A 19,969-nucleotide genomic window follows, 5' to 3' on the forward strand; every position below is an offset into this window, starting at 1 on the left:
TGGGAGGTGGGTTTAACTGTTGGGGGGGTTGTTTGTATTTTTTTAAAATGTAAAAGAGCTGTTATCTTTGGGGCAATGCCCCACAAAAGGCCCTTTTAAGGACCATTGGTAGTTTATTGTAGGCTAGGGTTTTTTTATTTTGGGGGGGCTTTTTTATTTTGATAGAGACATTAGATTAGGTGTAATTCTTTTTTATTTTTGATCATTTAGTTTTTTATTTTTCGTAATTTGGTGTTTGTTTGTTTTTGTAACTTAGTGTTTGTTTTTTTCTGTAATTGAATACTTTTAATAATGTTTAATTGTATATTTAAATAATTTGAGTAGGGTTAGGTTTCTTTAATATATAATTTAGTTTATTTAATTGGTATTTTAATTTAATTGTAGTATAATAGTTAGGGTAGGTTAATTAATAGTTTAAAATAGTTTATTTTAATTCTACAGGTAAGTTTTAATTTATATTAAGATAGGGATTTTGTAATTTTAATTTAAAGTTAGGGGATGTTAGGCGAGCGTATTGATGCTGGCGAATGCAACATAGTTGACGCTTTGATAGATATCCCCCCAAGCCTTTGTGACAACCGGATTTTTATAGGGGACTTGCCTCCATGTATGCTAAGTCCAAACACAGTCACAAGAGTATATTTCAAAGTGCCTGAGACTACAATACTTAACTTGTAAACTGGAACAAGCATTCATGACCGTGAGTTCCATAATGTAGGAGCAAGCCCTTTGAAAGGCACTCTCGTGAACGAGTTTGGATTTAATGTGCATGGAGGGGCGTACACTATAAAAACCTAGTCTCTTACAAAGATACAATGTTGCAAGGCCAGGACCATAAAGCAATAGCAAAACAGTGCCAAGTATACCAATTCTGACAACCTAAAATATTCAGATGGGTTAGCAGTGATGCAGATGAAAATAGATTACCATAGTTGATGCTTGACACCATCTAATCCAAATAATTTTATCTTGGTCTCATTGGACCACAGGACATGGTTCCAGTAATCCATGTTCTTAGTCTGTTTGTCTTCAGCAAACTGTTTGCGGGCTTTCTTGTGCATCATCTTTAGAAGAGGCTTCCTTCTGGGACCACAGCCATGCAGACTAATTTGATGCAGTGTGCGGCGTATGGTCTGAGCACTGACAGCCTGACCCCCCACCCCTTCAACCCCTTCAACCTCTGCAGCAATGCTGGCAGCACTCATACGTCTATTTACCAAAGACAACCTCTGGATATGACACTGAGCACGTGCACTCAACCTCTTTGGTCTACTATGACGAGGCCTGTTCTGAGTGGAACCTGTCCTGTAAAACCGCTGTTTGGTCTTACCCACCATGCTGCAGCTCAGTTTCAGGGTCTTGGCAATCTTCTTATAGCCTAGGCCATCTTTATGTAGAGCAACAATTCTTTTTTTCAGATCCTCAGAGAGTTCTTTAACATGAGGTGCCATGTTGAACTTCCAGTGACCAGTATGAGAGAGTGTGAGAGCGATAACACAAAATTTAACACACCTGCTCCCCATTCACACCTGAGACCTTGTAACACTAACAAGTCACATGACACCGGGGAGGGAAAATGGCTAATTGGGCCCAATTTGGACATTTCCACTTAGAGGTTTTCTCACTTTTGTTGCTAACGATTTAGACATTAATGGCTGTGTGTTTAGTTATTTTGAGGGGACAGCAAATTTACACTGTTATACAGGCTGTACACTCACTACTTTACATTTTAGCAAAGTGTTATTTATTCAGTGTTGTCGCATGAAAAGATATAATAAAATCTTTACAAAAATGTGAGGGGTGTACTCACTTTTGTGAGATACTGTATATATGTATATGCACCTATAGATATGTCAATTGTGCCCTGTTCCTTGTATACAACTTCTAATAGGTAAGAATGTAGCTTTGATGAATTGATACCGTAGGGCTGACTTATCAAAGTCTGGCAGACATGATAAGCTGAATTTAACATTGTACAAGCAGTTCTAGTGAACTGCTTGTGCAATGCCGCCCCCTGCAGATTCAGGGGGTGTCAGTAAACCCAATCTTACACGATTGGGCGGATTGATGTCCGCCGCCTCAGAGGCGGCGGACCAGTTAAGGAGCAGCGGTCTTAAGAACACAGCTTCATAACTGCTGTTTCCGGCGAGCCTGAAGGCCCTTGATAAATCGGCCCCTGTGTGTTAAGAAACCTCTTGAATGTCTCCTGTGGACTTTTCAGAGTGTTTTACATAAGTGCAAGATAATAGAATGACGGCAAATAGCCGTGAAATAGTTGATAAGCTGTCGTAAATGACTTTCCAAGCGCTTCTCAAGTGCCTAGAGGTGTCAAATCTAAAAAAAGCAATAACTTTTTGGCCCCATAGTAGAAATAGGGCTTTTTATCAAGAATCCGAAAACCCATAGTGCAGGAATCGGGTGAAAACACACTATTGTATTAATGCCAAATCGAAAAGTAGCCCTTTTTTGGCCTGAAAAAAATCTTTAAAAGCAGCTGCCGATAGATTGTGATGGAGACCCTAGTGTTCACCTAGCTACTAGTAATTTATTACTGCTCTGGATCTGTCTTTATATTTTTTATCACTTTTCAGGGGTTACAGAATATGTAACAGATTAGATCATTTTAATTTTCACTTTTATCTCGTTAATTAAAATCAATATTTTTTTAAGAGATGCCTTTGTTAGTCTGTAGAGGATGTATTTGCACTGTTGGTTATATTCTTACAGGTGTAATACCAAAACCAATGTCAAGGCAGTGGCAGCAAAGGAAAACCAACAAAGTACTCTTAATCTTAAAAAGACACCTAATAAGAATATATACCCACCCCCAATAACTACAAGAGCTGTACAGTCCCAGTTACCACTGTGCATTTCCTGCTACACAGCAGCTTTAAAATATTTTAGTTTTAACCTGTTGATTAAATCAGTGGCATATATTCATGCATGGTGTCAATCTCAGTGCTGACTGTGGTGCTAATAGGTAAGTATGCTCTACCATTCATCGTATGTGCACCAGATATGTGCATGATGACTGCAAAACAATGTGCTTTTTACTACAAAGACAGCTTTAAGCCTTGTCTACTCCAGTAACAAGTCCAGATTGGCTCCTCTAAATAAGACAAGTGGTCGGGAGACAAGAGGCACTAAAAACAGTTGCAGCAAGCATTGTGTTAATATATCCAGAACACTTTTAAACTTGGCGTACATGCTAATTTATAGCAATACTACATAAAAGCTTTCTAATATTTCATTGTCATCCAAGTATTTGAATTTACACAGACTGCCTTCTCATGATGAGTTGTTGTTTGGGGTCCAAGGTTATAATAATATATAATATAATGTTGTTTAGATATATATATAAAATAAAAGTTGCAGGTGTCATACATTTTCTATGGGAAAATGATAGAAGTTATTAACTAGGGAATTTCATAATTTGATAACATCAATCTACAAAATTGTGAATTTACAACAATTTTGGTATATAGTTTATAACGGGAACATAGTACCATCTTGCGTTATACGGCTCAAAGTTGTATATATAAATAAATATATATATGTATGTGTGTATATTTGTATGTGTAAATGTATGTATGTGTACAAACAGTATGCATGTACAAACGTGGAACCTTGTCATATACCATATCACTTTAAAACAATGCAAACACCACTTTTGAAAATATATACTGTATAGTTGAAATAGTTTTTTTCTTTACTGATTGATTCATTTAAAAATGAAAATGTGATATATATATATATATATATATTAGAAAAGAGAAAATAATCAGCGCTAGAAGTGTATGAGTGTGCTGTTTGTCTAAATATATATTCCCATCCACTACCTAGAATATATATATATATATGTATTTATATTAGACACTTGCAGTTTATGCAGTAAACAGTCTCATAGTTCAGATGTGGTAAGTCTATGGAGATTTAATGTTCATTAAAATCCACAGGGCTAGTTCCAGTGTGCTGTAAGTTGTTAGGCAGCTCGTCTTTAGAAAGAAGAATGATCCCCCGCAGGGCGAGGTTCCTCTTGAAAAAATCTGAAAGGTATAGGACAAGACAGGCGCCAGGGGCACACTTCGTGTAATACGTTCAAATAAATGACAAGTAATAGACAGTGGGAAAATCCACGCTCACCTGGTTAAACCTCAAGATATGAGGTATTTTCTGGCATTAGTGTTAGTATGCTCTCACTCCTCGCGGTCCTTCTGTAATTCCACTGTTCCTTGGGAGTTCCTGGGTCTCTGGAGTGTCCCCAGTGTGTCCTCAATTATAGGGACAATATGGAATATGGGGGTGGGAGAGAGTGTGTACTATTTTATCTGTTTCAAAATATACACTACTAACACCATAAAGGTAAAACCAGGTATTTTAATCACACCAATATATATACATATAAAACATTAACAATAACAGGCATAAAAGACCATTTCAGTCCGTGAATAACAAGAGGAAATTCCTTCCAGCAATAGGCTATAGAGCCGTAGTCAGACCGAGCAATTGGTTCCAGCAATCTGGACTGCAGGCCGGGCTGGCTAATGTGCTCTAATATATAAGTATCCAGTTATGGAGCAATGAAGGACAGTAGTAGATCCGCTATATTCTCTTAAGATATACAGCAATCCAATCCTTATGTAGCTCCGTGTGAGTTAGTATGCACTGCGTGCTGTACCGTTGCGTATGGCGGGGGGCGGAGCATAACGCGTTTCGTAACCAATGGGTTACTTCATCAGAGGTGTGGGCCGCCCCCCAACCTTGGTCTATATATGCGTCTGGCTGAGGTAGTTTAACCTCCTTGAGGCCCCTCTATCGCCATTTTGTTTGTGGGCAAATTGATTTTCTTAGTGGGCGAATAAATATTCCTTATCATCTTGCACATTTGAATCTATGTACACTGTTTGAAAGTTTAACTTAAATAACCTAACAATAGCACCAATATTTTGTTGAAACATAGCAGGTTATCTAAGCCTTAGAAGTCACAAGTTTTATCACATGCTTGTATCGAATAAATAACAGGATCAGTCTTGAACTGTGTGAAGCAGTAATTCATCTAATACAATTGATTACATTGGCTATTGTATTGCACTCACTAATAGCGATTTATTGACATGTAGGTTAGTGCAAAGTTAGTACAGTCTTAGATCTGACTAATACTATGTGAGATATAGAATAACCCTAAAACAACCTTTAAAAATCTTGTCCTTAAATAGATTAAAACAATTTTTAAAATTAATATTATTGTTAAAAGGGGGAACACAGTTTATTTTCTCATGAGACCTCATTTTTGTATAGGTGTCATTAAAAGTGTATATAGCAGAATAATTTTTAAAAAGTTGGTACAGAGTGTTTTGGATTTTATAGAAAGGCTGCCAGGTCAATATCTCTATTTAACCCTTTAGGTTCTAGGGTTTCAAGTTTGTGAATCCAAAACGTCTCTCTTTTGCGTAGCTCTAAGAGTCTACTACCTCCTCTTTTACCTGGAATTATGTGATCTATTGCTTTAATGAAAAAATCATTTTTATTTTTTCCATGAACCTGAGAGAAGTGGTTTATTAGCGGGTTCTTAAGAATTCCAGCCTCAATATTCTTCATGTGTTCTAGGCAGCGAATTTTAAGACCCCGCATCGTGCGCCCAATGTACCTTTTAGGGTTACTGCAATTACATTCTAACATGTAGACCACATGATCTGATTTGCAGTTAAGTAATCCTTTGATTGGGTAATTGTCTCCCTTTATTCCGCTGTCAATGTACTTATTGTACTTTTTATCCCTGTGTCTATGGGCACAACAAACGCAATTTTTTCTAGAGCATTTGTAAAAGCCTTGTAAGTCCAGCATCTGACCTTTACCTTTTTTCACTTTTTGTGTATCACTTGGTGCTAGGAAATTTTTCAAATTTTTGTTTTTCTTATATGTAACATTCGGTTTGTTGCCTATAGTGTCTTTCAGTATGGGGTCATTTTTCAGTATTGACCAGTTTTTTTGTAGTATATTTTTAATTCTCCAATGACCCTCATTAAATGTTGTTACAAAATTTATTCTGGTATCTCTTTTAGGCTCAGTGTTATTTGTTGCTGAATTTTCTTTACGTGCATTTTTCCCTTTTATCAGTGTTTGTCTATATTATATTGTCTGTATTATATATATATAAATTCCTCCAAGAAAAGCAGGCACTCACTGGACTTTTTGATAAAAAGTATAAACTTTATTAATTCATATTAAAAATAAGGAGACGGGGGGCGTGTCCGGGCTATGGCCTAAGATGGCTGCTAAACTGGGAGCTCTGTAAGGAGAAAATTACAATCCGCCTTGTAATTAAGAATTTTCAAGCCCATCCAGAAGAAAACTGACCTCTATGAAGTGCATAACGCTTTGCTGGTTTGGATTATACCTATATTGTGAGAAAATCAACCTCCCAGACTGGACCGCAGAGATCTCTTGGCGGCCTGCAAGGAAGGAGAACTCAGCACCCCCCCCCCCTGGGAAACCAGGGTAAGCTAAGCAGAGTAAATACTGTGCCTCTGTACCTATTCGTACCTGTTAATCTGATAACATTGACATATATATATTACTATGGAGGAGCTGTGCGCTATCTTCCAATCCCTTATGGAGGACTTTGAATTCAAAATATGTGCCAGATTCGATGGCCTTACAGAGCTCTGCCGCAATATGTCAAAGAAAAGGGATGTTCCACTCCAAGCTACTAAGAAAACCCCTGCCCCAACTGTCTACTCTGGTTCAGGCACGGAGCAGCCTCCCTGCTGGGAGATGCAGTGGCTGCATGCTGAGGAAGCGGCGGGAAGCCATAGCATAGGAGAGGCTTGTGAGGCAGTTGGCCTGCAGAAGTTCGACCTCCCTACAAACATGCCTTACACAGGACGGGGCCGAGGATCCCCTACGGCTCAGTGTCAGCTAGACAATGCTGAGGGCTGCCGCGCTGTTGACATTTGGTTTCACGGAGCTGAGCGGGGGAGAGTGGCCGGCTCCCTCATGTGCAGCTTTACCGCCTTGGAGCAATATATTTCCGACCTGGCGACTCTGAAGAGGGAGAATGAAGGGACGGCTTACCTGAGCTGTTGGCTCTCTTCTTCAATCGTAAGGGGATTAAGCGAACAGATCCAGGAGCCTTGAGCCTCAACCGGAACTGCGAGTGGCGGCCTACGGGAGTTGCCCAGACACATTGGCAAGACCTCTCTGCACCATCGAGTAGGCATCGGATAAGTACAGGGATTTTTGCACCATACTTGGCTCAGCTTGAGTACGCTGGGCTACAGCTGTTGTGACGTTTATCCCGCTTACATGGAAGGCTCTTTGCATGTAGATGTATGGGGGCAGTTTATTTGTTAATAGATTCATTATGGTACCGCTATTGTATGTACCCTGCAGGTCATCCTTACAGTTTGTGCTTGTTAGTGCCCACTCGGCAGCACTGTTTGCTTAAGTCAGGGGGCGAATGGTATTTCAGAAAAGCAAAATTGCATGCCCAGATCCGGCATGTAGACATAGGTTTTATATGGACAATTTATTTAGGCCTGTTAACCTCAGCCCACAATATAAATAATCAGTATGCCTGGAGAGTCTATTGTCACATATGGGATTGATATTACCCCACAGATAAATTTGGCCTAGCTAGCTCTCTAGCCAATAAGAGTTAATTGGCATACAGCACCGCAGAAAGCTTATCTCCCCCTACACAGCATTCAGCTTGCATGACGCTAGCTCTTATTTTTGTGTGTTGAGGCATTATAGTACTGCACTTACTATGGACCTCTCCTAGCAACTAAATCAGATGACTCTGTATTAATTTTAAGAATGCATAGTTTAAATGTTTCACATGTGTGTTAGGTTCTGATGTGCATATTTCTTTACACCAGGTTGGTTAAAGGCAATGGGTAACCCTTTACAAAATAGATCTGAATCTTACCATGATTAGTTTAGTTATTACACAAGCCTCCATTAGTGTTATTGGATCCCTTTGGCACCTAAGAGCGACTCTACATATCTGGGAGGGTATATACATTTTACTACCTTGAGGGATAATTACTGTTAGATGTAGAGACCTATAAGCGGCTACCACGATATTATCTATATAAAATACCTATGGTCCGGGAGGGGCCCTGACCCCCTTAAACATGGGTCTACTAAATATATGTTTGCCATTAACTTTGAGTAATAACTACTGTTAGACGTGGGGCCTTATAAGCTGCTAGCGCAATACTGTCTATATAGAACATCTTAGGGTCAAGTGAGGCCCTGTCTCCCTTGAAAAGGGGCTTTTCCAATATTATGGTATGTAGAATACTCCTATCGCTGCTGTCTTATTTAGATACAAACTGTATACGCCTCCTATGTTTGTATATAATTATGTAAGGCCCAAGAGGGGCCTTTAGATGGTAGGAGGTCAGAAGAAAGACCATTCTATTAAATCCCTTACATAGTATACCTGGGTAGCTGGAGGCCCAAGAGAGGCCAGTAATTTCTTAAAGGGAAAAATAAGAGGTTTATTAATTAGCACCCTACACAATACCCGTATTTCTACTAATTAAGGTACCCCTGGTTTCTCATATTAGAAGTATGCATAATCTGAGGTTTTTTAGAAGCCTATAATATATTGAAGGATATAATAGAATGTTACAGTGTGTTTCTCTCCTTACAGATGCTTAATTTGTTTCTGTTTTTTAACTTGTTGACAGAGATCTGTACTGAAATGTGCATATTGATGCTTACTTTTCTTACTTAGTTAAAGGTTCAGCTGAATAATCAATGGACAAACACAAGCCTGCACAATGTTTTATTTTGGTCAATGAAGCTAGGCTTAAACTTAGCTAGACGGTTGGAGTTGTTTTATCTGTCCTATTTCCATGCACTTATGTAAAAATGAGGTAATGCTCATGGCTTGCAGATATATAATTGGATTGAGTTAAGTCCAGAATCTTCAGATGCAATGACATGCTTGTTTAATTCACCTTGTAAAATTTCATATTTGTCAAATGGGCATGTTGCCGTGATACTGTTTTATGAAGTTTTTATTTCTGTCTGACACTTTACCTCAATAAAAATTATTCAAAAAAAAAATAAGGAGACATAAAGTTTCGGCACTAAATTGTGCCTTTGTCAAATGTCACAAAATATCCAGCAAAGAGTGCAATCAAGCACCTAAAATCGAGTGGTATATATATATATATATATATATATATATATTAATTTATATATATATATATATATATATATATATATATATATATATATATATATATATATACACACACGTTTGGAGTAGCTGTGTTAGTCAAGTGATTTAGATAAAGTGATTTAATAACTATTGCATTGCATTGAGCAATTATTTTTTTTTATTGGACTAACTATACATTTATAAGTTGACATGTGCACAGTGGAAAAATTTGTTTCAGTTCTTTTCGGACTGATTCAGATTTTTTCTAATTTTGTTTCGGATCGATTCGAATTCAGATACATTCTAATGTATTTGTTTCGGATTAATTTGGATTCAGATAAATTTGGATGTATTCATTTCGGATTCGATTCGTAAATTTGGAAGTTCGGTATGTGTTATGTTGATTCAGATGGTTCCAGGTTACACAAACGGAATTATTTCACTGTTCTATCTCACTAAATTTAATTTTTATACTGAATTGTGATTAGTCCATGGCCATTCGAATGTAACAAATAAATCCGAACTAATTCAGATTTATTCGTTACAAATGCATTCGGATTAGTTTCGTTTCGTTGCTAGGGTAATTCGAAAATTCGAATCGATTCGAATCTCCGAATTTGGCGAATTCGTCCAAATTTTGACTCAGAACGAAATGAAACGCACATGTCTATTGACAAACTTTCAGAAGTATTTCTTCCTTTTTCCAGTCTGAAGCAATACTGACCAATTCAATGGCATTTACAAATTATATCTTGAAACACAGAATGGCTAAAAAGGACAGAAAGTGTTACAGAGGGAGAGGAGGGAGGGGATAGATAATAATAATTAGGTGACAGAGGCAGACAGAGTCCAGTGTAAGAGAACAGACAGGGGAAATATATAGTTTTACATACAGCATATACCGACATGAAGTTATATATCATCATGGAATCAATATGTATAAAGGTATGAAATTATGTATACAAGGGGAGTATAAAATACTCCCCCTGTATACATAATTTCACATCTTTATAAAATATGAAAAGATTCAAATATTTCACAAGTGCTACAATACTAGAAAACATAGTGCAATATTCTTTATCAGAATAACTTAAACGCAGCATATAGTCTGTTTACCAGAAAACATAGAGGCCAGTTTAACAAATGTCTTGAAGACCTGATCCGACAGTGCGGATCAGGTCCGCAAGACATCGCTGAATGTGGAGAGCAATACTCTCTATGTATTCAGCATTCGCAGCCAATGGGCCGCTAGCAGGGAGGTGTCAATCAACCCGATCGTACTCGATCGGGTTGAATTCCGGCGATTCCTGTCCGACTGCTCAGAGCAGACGGACAGGGTTATGGAGCAGCGGTCTTTGTGACCGCTGCTCCATAACTTGTGTTTCTGGCAAGTCTGAAGACTCGCCAGAAACACGGGCCGTCAAGCTCCGTTCGGAGCTTGATAGATAGGCCCCATAGAGTTTAAAAAATTCTAATTTAGTCGTCAATCTGTGTATATATATATATATATATATATATATATATATATATGTACGTGTGCGTGTGTATATATGTATTTACATATACACACATATAAACACATAAATACATATGTATAGACATATATTTGTGCATTGGAGCCCTTTGCAGTTAAGTAGATGAATACATTTAAAAGCATATTAATGCAATATTCAGTTCCAGGAGCCCGGCCAGCCTAGAAGAGTTTTCCCAATCAAAGATCAGCTCTTCTCTTACAAGATACAACATAGCAAAACAACATATAGCAAGAGTCAGTAAGAGCCCGTAAGCCATGAAATGGCCAAATCGGATGTAAAAAGGAGTCAGCCAGGCAGTAGGGGGGGGGGGGGGGTAGCCTTGGCTGTCTGGTATCAGTGACACTGTGTTTTTCGCTTGTTAGGTTAGCATGATAGCAAAAACCGTTTATTTTCAACTCGCAATTTGAGCGCAACCCGACAAGCTCAAAAAGCTTACTTCTAGTGCAATAAACACTTGAGCAGAAGCTTTAATTTGCGCTTCACTCGTAATCTGGCCCGAAATGTTTAATTTTCCTCACCTAAATTAATCTCTTGATTTTAAACTAGACTTTAAAGACTTATAACTCTGAATATTATGGGTTTTTACTATGATGATAATTGGTAATACAGGGTTCAGATGTCACATGACCAGAAATCTGCATCTCTTTAATTGGCTTTAGCAGTGGATTTGTGACAACATACAAAAAAGGGTTTCTGAAAGTGACTAGAGTGATTATCTCATGAAGTATGTCAGGATTAGCTCCTCCAAATAAGGAAAATTGTAGATGAAGTTTAGCCACTGAAAAGTGTTTGCATAAACAATTTAACATAAAAAAATAAAAATAAAGTGTATGTGTGTGTGTATATGTATATGTATGTATGTGTGTATATATATATATATATATATATATATATATATATATATTTCTATATATATATGTATAATTAAGCAATTGCCATTATTTTCTGAAAGTGTATCTCGTCACTTTAACTTATTTCTGAATATACTTCATATCTTACTTATACTCATTTAATTAATGTTTTTTTTTTTTTTTGTGTTTTTTTCCATTACAGAAACTTATCGAAAGGTCTTTTAAAGATATCACCGAACATAAAATGAAAAAATCATTGGAGATTGGCTTAACCAAGCACACACAAGAGTTTTTTGTTGTCCTAGGTGGGTAGTATTGTTCTTGTTTAATTCACCTGAGTAGTCATTTATTTTCAAATTATTTTATTTCTGTTTATACAACAGATTTATATGGATATTATACAGTAGAAGAGTGTTTTTTTTCCACTTCCCGAATGCTCCTCGTGCTGTGTGATATGTTTGTCTTTTTACATAAAAAAGTATTGTTTGATTTGTAGATGCTTTTTGCTACAGCACTGGAGATCATAAAGAGAGCAGCCATATTGGAGTTATCTCTGTGCTTGGATAGCGTTGACCTTTTGACAAGAATGTTCCATCTAAACAGGGGTGCTTCTTTGTGACATAATTGATCCTGGTGGATGGTTGGATTTTATGGCATTATCAAGTAATGTTAAATCTAATTTTAATGAATAAGAAATCCTGTCAAAAAAGAATCATCCCTGTCATAAGAACAATAAGTGGTACCACCCATATTTAAGCTCTAACATGACTGCTCCATTTGGTATTTTCAGTTCTTCAGTAACATGCAACTAATGGTTAAACAATTAAGGCTAGATTACAAGTGGAGCACTAAATTAGCACTTCACTTGGTAATACCAGCACACAATATTATCGTGCGCTGGTATTACAAGTTAGTCAAACACGTTCCCATTGTTAGGAAGCATTGCGCTCATGAGACTGCTCTTCCATAGGCTCCTATGGGAGCCTCGTTTTGATGCTCATATCAGAACCCGCTCAACGAAGGGGATAAGTAGCGCAGTGATGGGCAGCATTTTTTTAATATATATGTATATGCTTATATACACTTATATTAACACACAAATATGTATACAGTATAAGCATATACAGTGTGTGTGTATATATATATATATATATATATATATATATATTTACATTGCTGTCTATGAGAACACACAGTTCCCATAGCCCGCAATGTTTTTTCTAAAACTATGCTCCCACCAACTTTAAAGCCCCAAAACTGCCTAGTGCAGTTGTTATTTTTTTTTTTATAAAAATCCTAGATTTTTAGAAAATTAACCAGAGATCCGATCTCCGCTTAATTTACTGAGCGCTAATGGCTGTTTAATTTTTCGCTCTCCCGCAAACGGGCAATAATTTATCACCCCACTTGTTATCTAGCCCTATATGTTTCTTTAAATAAGCAAACACTTCACACTGTATTATGGCATTGTGGAAGTAAATAAAACACTCCCTTCGAAAATGGTTCTCTAATATATCAGATCCCTTTGGGAAGGACCGCTCTCCTTAACTTCTGCTGCTCTAACTTCTTCGCCACCTTTTAGGTGGTGGACTGCAATTATCCTGATCCGATCTGGATGATTGACACCCCTGCTAGCGGCCGATTGACTGAGAATGTGCAGGGGGCAGCATTGCACAAGCATTTCAATAGAAATTCTTGTGCAATGTTAAATGCCAACAGCTTATGCGTAGCGATGTCAGGCGGACATGATTCACTACAGCGAATCATGTCTGCCCGGCATTTGATAAATCTACCCCCATATATGTATGATAAAGACTGTGGAAAATTGAATTAATGTGAGAAATTATTCTGACCATATATATATATATATATATATATATATATATATAAAAAAAAATTGTATTCTTCACAACCTTGAAGTTGCTATGTGTTGTACCATCTATCAAATTCACTTTTTTAGATCTAGAAATTATAGTTCTGCTTTAGGCTAAACAATTGAGACAAGGTGCTCATATTTATATATATATATATTTTTTATATTTTAGAGGCCGGTGCCAAATTTAACATCATAGCAGAGGAAATCATCTTATATTTTTTGTTCTGTTAAAATTGTTTGTCTTGTAACTTAGGCCGTTATTTTGTTTTTTTACAATGCCATGTTTAAAATGTTATAATCGCTAGAAAATTTCAACTAATAAAAGTTTGAATTACTTGTGTAAGAGTTAATGCTGTTTTTGAGTGATTTTTGAAACCCTTTTTAATTAATATTTTTTATATTCATATAGTATTGAGGTTAACCCCTCACATTAACCATAAAGGCAAAAATGAATTCAGTTCTGTAAATGTATGAAATCAAGAAAAAATGTATATGATTGTCAAAGTTTACATTCTGGCTTGGCGATTTCCACACAACTTCAGTTAATTGTATACAATGATATTTGTTTTTATATAACTAACATAAATAGATAAGGTAACATAGTAACATAGTAACATAGTAGATAAGGTTGAAAAAAGACTGAAGTCCATCAAGTTCAACCTATACAAATCTAAAATACTTACAAAAAGCTCCAGTTAAGCTTAAATAACCCCATTAAAATGTGACCCATTTAATACTAGCAATCATATCCATGAATTTTGTTTATATACAGAAATTTATCCAGACTATTTTTAAATGTATCTTTAAATGTATCTATGGTATGGGCATTCACTACCTCCTTTGGTAATGAGTTCCACAATTTTATTGCTCTTACAATGAAAAAACTTTTCCGTTGCAGGAGATTAAATCTCCTTTCATCCAACCTTAAATTATGACCTCTTGTCAGAAACAACTCTGTATATGGGCCTTGAATATATTTATATAAAGTAATCATGTCACCTCTCAAGCGCCTTTTTTCTAAAGAAAACAGACCCAGTTTGGCTAGCCTCTCCTCATAGGTTAATTTCTCCAATCCCCTTATTAGCTTTGTGGCCCTTCTCTGAACTTTTTCTAGTTCTGCAATATCTTTTTTAGCAATTGGTCCCCAGAACTGCTCTCCAAACTCAAGGTGAGGTCTTACCAGGGCTTTATATAATGACAGAATTATGCTTTCCTCCCTTGAATCAATGCCTCTTTTAATACATGCTAGTATCTTATTAGCCTTTGAAGCTGCTGCCCTGCATTGTGCACCCATCTTTAGCTTGTTATCTATTACTACTCCCAAATCCCTTTCCTCCTGTGTTTGGCTAAGTCTTGTCCCATTTAAAAAATACGTAGCCTGCTTATTTTTACTTCCAAAATGTAGAACCTTGCATTTCTCCAACATTGGTGTGTCCGGTCCACGGCGTCATCCATTACTTGTGGGAAATGTTGTCCCCCACAGGGAAAGGCAAGGAGAGCACACAGCAAGAGCTGTCCATATAGCTCCCCCTCTGGCTCCGCCCCCAAGTCATTCTCCTTGCCGCTCTGAACAAGTAGCATCTACCACGGGGATGGCGAGGAGTTTGTGGTGTTAGCGTGATTGTTCAGTTTTAAATACAGATAAAAAGGATGAACAATCAGACGCTGACGATGCCTTATCTATTTTACCCTCACATCAATCGGAATTGGCTGTGAGGGAAGGGCTGTCTGAGGGTGAAATTTCAGACTCAGGAAAAATTTCTCAACAGGCAGAACCTGATCTAGTGGCATTTAAGTTTAAGCTAGAACATCTCTGCGCTTTGCTTAAGGAGGTATTAGCTACTCTGGATGACTGTGATTCCATGGTAGTACCAGAGAAGTTGTGCAAATTGGACAAATTTTTAGAGGTCCCAGTGCACGACAACGCTTTTCCAATACCTAAGATGGTAGCGAACATAGTGGAAAAGGAGTGGGAGAAGCCAGGTGTACCCTTTGCCCCACCTCCTATATTTAAGAAAATGTTTCCCATAGTAGATCCTAGAAGGGACGCATGGCAAACGGTCCCGAAGGTTGAGGGAGCTGTTTCAACACTAGCGAAGCGCACAACTATTCCTATAGAGGACAGCTGCGCTTTCAAAGCTCCTATGGATAAAAAATTGGAAGGATTGCTTAAAAAGATTTTTGTTCAGCAAGGGTTCATCCTTCAACCAGCTACGTGTGTTATTACTGTCACTTCAGCGGCGTCCTTTTGGTTCGAAGAACTAGAAAGGTCGCTCCAGAAAGAGACTTCCTATGAAGAAGTCATGGACAGAATTCACACATTAAAGTTAGCTAATTCCTTTATATTGGATGCCGCCTTTGCTATAGTAGCGCGGAGGGCGCTTTGGCTAAAATCCTGGTCGGCAGATGTGTCGTCCAAGACTAAGTTACTGAATATTCCTTTCAAGGGTAAGACCCTTTTTGGGCCGGAATTGAAGGAAATTATTTCAGACATCACTAGGGGTAAGGGCCATGCCCTCCCACAGGATAGGCCTTTTAAGGCTAAGAACAAGTCTAATTTTCGTTCCTTTCGCAATTTCAGGAACGGACCGGCTAATAACTCCACTGCCGCTAGACAAGAAGGTATCGCGGCCCAGCCCAAACCCGCTTGGAAGCCCATGCAAGGCTGGAACAAGGGTAAACAAACCAAGAAACCGGCTGCTGCTACCAAGACAGCATGAAGGGATAGCCCCCGATCCGGGACCGGATCTGGTAGTGGGCAGACTATCTCTCTTCGCTCAGGCTTGGGCAAGAGATGTTCTGGATCCCTGGGCACTAGAGATAGTTTCCAAGGGATACCTGTTAGAATTCAAGGGACTTCCTCCAAAGGGAATGTTCCACCTGTCTCGCTTATCTTCAGACCAGATAAAGAAACAGGCATTCTTACATTGTGTAAGAGACCTATCAAAGATGGGAGTGATAAACCCAGTCCCCTCCGGGGAACAAGGTCTAGGGTTTTACTCAAACCTGTTTGTGGTTCCCAAAAAAGAGGGAACTTTCAGGCCAATTCTGGATTTAAAGATATTAAACAAGTTCCTCAGAGTTCCATCCTTCAAGATGGAAACCATTCGGACAATCTTACCAACAATCCAGCAGGGTCAATTTTTGACTACCGTGGATCTGAAGGATGCGTATCTGCATATCCCAATCCACAAATCTCATCATCAGTTCCTGAGGTTCGCCTTTCTGGACAAACATTACCAGTTTGTGGCTCTTCCATTCGGTTTAGCCACCGCTCCCAGAATTTTCACAAAGGTGCTAGGGTCCCTTCTAGCGGTCCTAAGACCGAGGGGCATCGCTGTAGCACCTTATCTAGACGACATCCTAATCCAAGCGTCGTCTCTTTCCAAAGCGAGGGCTCATACAGACATTGTGTTGGCTTTTCTCAGATCTCACGGGTGGAAAGTGAACATAGAAAAAAGTTCACTGTCACCGTCCACAAGGGTTCCTTTTCTGGGAACAATAATAGATTCTGTGGAAATGAAGATCTTTCTCACAGACGTCAGAAAGACAAAGCTTCTAAAAGCTTGTCGAGTTCTTCACTCTATTCCTCAACCCTCCATAGCTCAATGCATGGAAGTAATAGGACTAATGGTCGCAGCAATGGATGTGGTTCCTTTTGCTCGAATTCATCTAAGACCATTACAGCTGTGCATGCTCAATCAGTGGAATGGGGACTATACAGACTTGTCTCCCCAAATTCAAGTAGACCAGGTAACCAGGGACTCACTTCTCTGGTGGTTGACCCAGGATCACCTGTCTCAGGGAATGAGTTTCCGCAGACCGGAGTGGGTCATCGTCACGACCGACGCCAGCCTCTTGGGGTGGGGCGCGGTCTGGGACTCTCTGAAAGCTCAGGGCCTATGGTCGCGGGAAGAGTCGCTTCTCCCGATAAACATTTTGGAACTAAGAGCTATATAATCAATGCGCTCCTGGCTTGGCCTCAGCTAGCGGAAGCCAGGTTCATAAGATTTCAGTCGGACAACATAACGACTGTTGCGTACATCAATCATCAGGGGGGAACAAAGAGTTCCCTAGCGATGAAGGAAGTAACCAAGATAATCCAATGGGCAGAGAATCACTCCTGCCATCTATCTGCTATTCACATCCCAGGAGTAGACAACTGGGAGGCTGACTATTTGAGTCGTCAGACTTTCCATCCGGGGGAGTGGGAACTCCATCCGGAGGTCTTTGTTCAGTTAACCCAATTATGGGGCATTCCAGACATGGATCTAATGGCGTCCCGTCAGAACTTCAAGATTCCTTGCTACGGGTCCAGATCCAGGGATCCCAAGGCGACTCTAGTGGATGCATTAGTGGCGCCTTGGTCGTTCAACCTAGCATATGTGTTTCCACCGTTTCCTCTCCTCCCCAGGCTCATAGCCAGGATCAAACAGGAGAAGGCCTCAGTGATTCTGATAGCTCCTGCGTGGCCAAGCAGGACTTGGTATGCAGACCTGGTGAATATGTCATCGGCTCCACCATGGAAGCTACCTTTGAGACAGGACCTTCTAGTACAAGGTCCATTCGAACATCCCAATCTAGTTTCTCTGCAGCTGACTGCTTGGAAATTGAACGCTTGATTTTATCCAAGCGTGGGTTTTCAAATTCTGTGATTGATACTCTGGTCCAAGCCAGAAAACCTGTGACTAGAAGGATTTACCATAAAATATGGAAAAAATATATCTGTTGGTGTGAATCCAAAGGATTCTCCTGGAGTAAGATTAAAATTCCAAAGATTCTCTCCTTTCTCCAAGAAGATTTGGATAAAGGATTGTCAGCTAGTTCTCTAAAAGGACAGATTTCTGCATTATCCTTCTTGTTGCACAAACGACTGGCAGCTTTGCCAGATGTACAAGCTTTTGTTCAGGCTTTGGTTAGAATCAAGCCTGTTTACAGACCCATGACTCCTCCTTGGAGTCTAAATTTAGTTCTTTCAGTTCTTCAAGGGGTTCCGTTTGAACCTTTACATTCCATAGATATTAAGTTACTATCTTGGAAAGTTCTGTTTTTGGTTGCTATTTCTTCTGAATTATCTGCTTTGCAGTGTGATCCACCCTATCTGGTGTTCCATTCAGATAAGGTTGTTTTGCGTACTAAGCCTGGTTTTCTTCCAAAAGTTGTTTCCAACAAGAACATCAACCAGGAAATAGTTGTTCCTTCTTTGTGTCCGAATCCAGTTTCAAAGAAGAAACGTTTATTACACAATTTAGATGTTGTTAGTGCTTTAAAGTTCTATTTAGAAGCAACAAAAGATTTTAGACAAACCTCATCCTTGTTTGTCGTTTACTCTGGTAAGAGGAGAGGTCAAAAAGCTACTGCTACCTCTCTCTCTTTCTGGCTGAAAAGCATTATCCGCTTGGCTTATGAGACTGCCGGACGGCAGCCTCCTGACCGTATCACAGCTCACTCTACTAGGGCTGTGGCTTCCACATGGGCCTATAAGAACTAGGCTTCTGTTGACCAGATATGTAAGGCAGCGACTTGGTCTTCTCTGCACACTTTTGCCAAATTCTACAAATTTGATATTTTTGCTTCTTCGGAGGCTGTTTTTGGGAGAAAGGTTTTGCAAGCCGTGGTGCCTTCTGTTTAGGTAACCTGATTTGCTCCCTCCCTTCATCCGTGTCCTAAAGCTTTGGTATTGGTTCCCACAAGTAATGGATGACGCCGTGGACCGGACACACCAATGTTGGAGAAAACAGAATTTATGCTTACCTGATAAATTACTTTCTCCAACGGTGTGTCCGGTCCACGGCCCGCCCTGGTTTTTTTAATCAGGTTGAAAAAATTTTTCTTTATACACTACAGTCACCACGGCACCCTATGGTTTCTCCTTTTTCTTCTAACCGTCGGTCGAATGACTGGGGGGCGGAGCCAGAGGGGGAGCTATATGGACAGCTCTTGCTGTGTGCTCTCCTTGCCTTTCCCTGTGGGGGAGAACATTTCCCACAAGTAATGGATGACGCCGTGGACCGGACACACCGTTGGAGAAAGTAATTTATCAGGTAAGCATACATTCTGTTTTTTCCGTATTAAATCTCATTTTCCATTCACTTGCCCATAGTTCTAATTTTAGCAAATCCCTTTGTAAAGAGAGTTCGTCCTGCTCTGACCTTATGACCTTACTTAATAATTGTAAAACTAATATTCAGAAACAATTAAAAAAATAATCAAGTAAAAATGTAAAAACATTATTTTCCAAGTTTATATATATATATTTATATTAAAGCAGGGCCCAATTCATACAGCGGGTTAGATTCCAGACCCCCACCAAAATCGCTGTAAGTAGAACAAAGAAACATAGACTTCTTTATTTGTAAATGCATATAAAAACATAATGAGATGTTTGCATTTTCATATAATATGTGCACAATAAAACTAGGCCTTATACATATACAGTACACACAATGCTGTCAAAAACCACTGAAGTAGAGGTGCAAGCATTAAACATATCGAACATGGGCAGAACTGACAATCGCTGTATAAGCAG

General features: G+C 38.9%; 1 protein-coding gene across 1 annotated transcript in view; it reads left to right on the top strand.

The window, feature by feature from the left end:
- SAR1B (secretion associated Ras related GTPase 1B) overlaps positions 1-19,969 on the top strand; it is a 236,847-nt gene that overhangs the window by 21,608 nt on the left and 195,270 nt on the right. The window contains exon 2 of the mRNA XM_053717214.1: positions 11,767-11,869. The gene's annotated coding sequence lies outside the window, so the exon portion shown is untranslated. The remainder of the gene's footprint in view (positions 1-11,766; positions 11,870-19,969) is intronic.

This window comes from Bombina bombina, chromosome 6 (genome assembly GCF_027579735.1).
Source record: "Bombina bombina isolate aBomBom1 chromosome 6, aBomBom1.pri, whole genome shotgun sequence".
Lineage (NCBI taxonomy): Eukaryota > Metazoa > Chordata > Amphibia > Anura > Bombinatoridae > Bombina > Bombina bombina.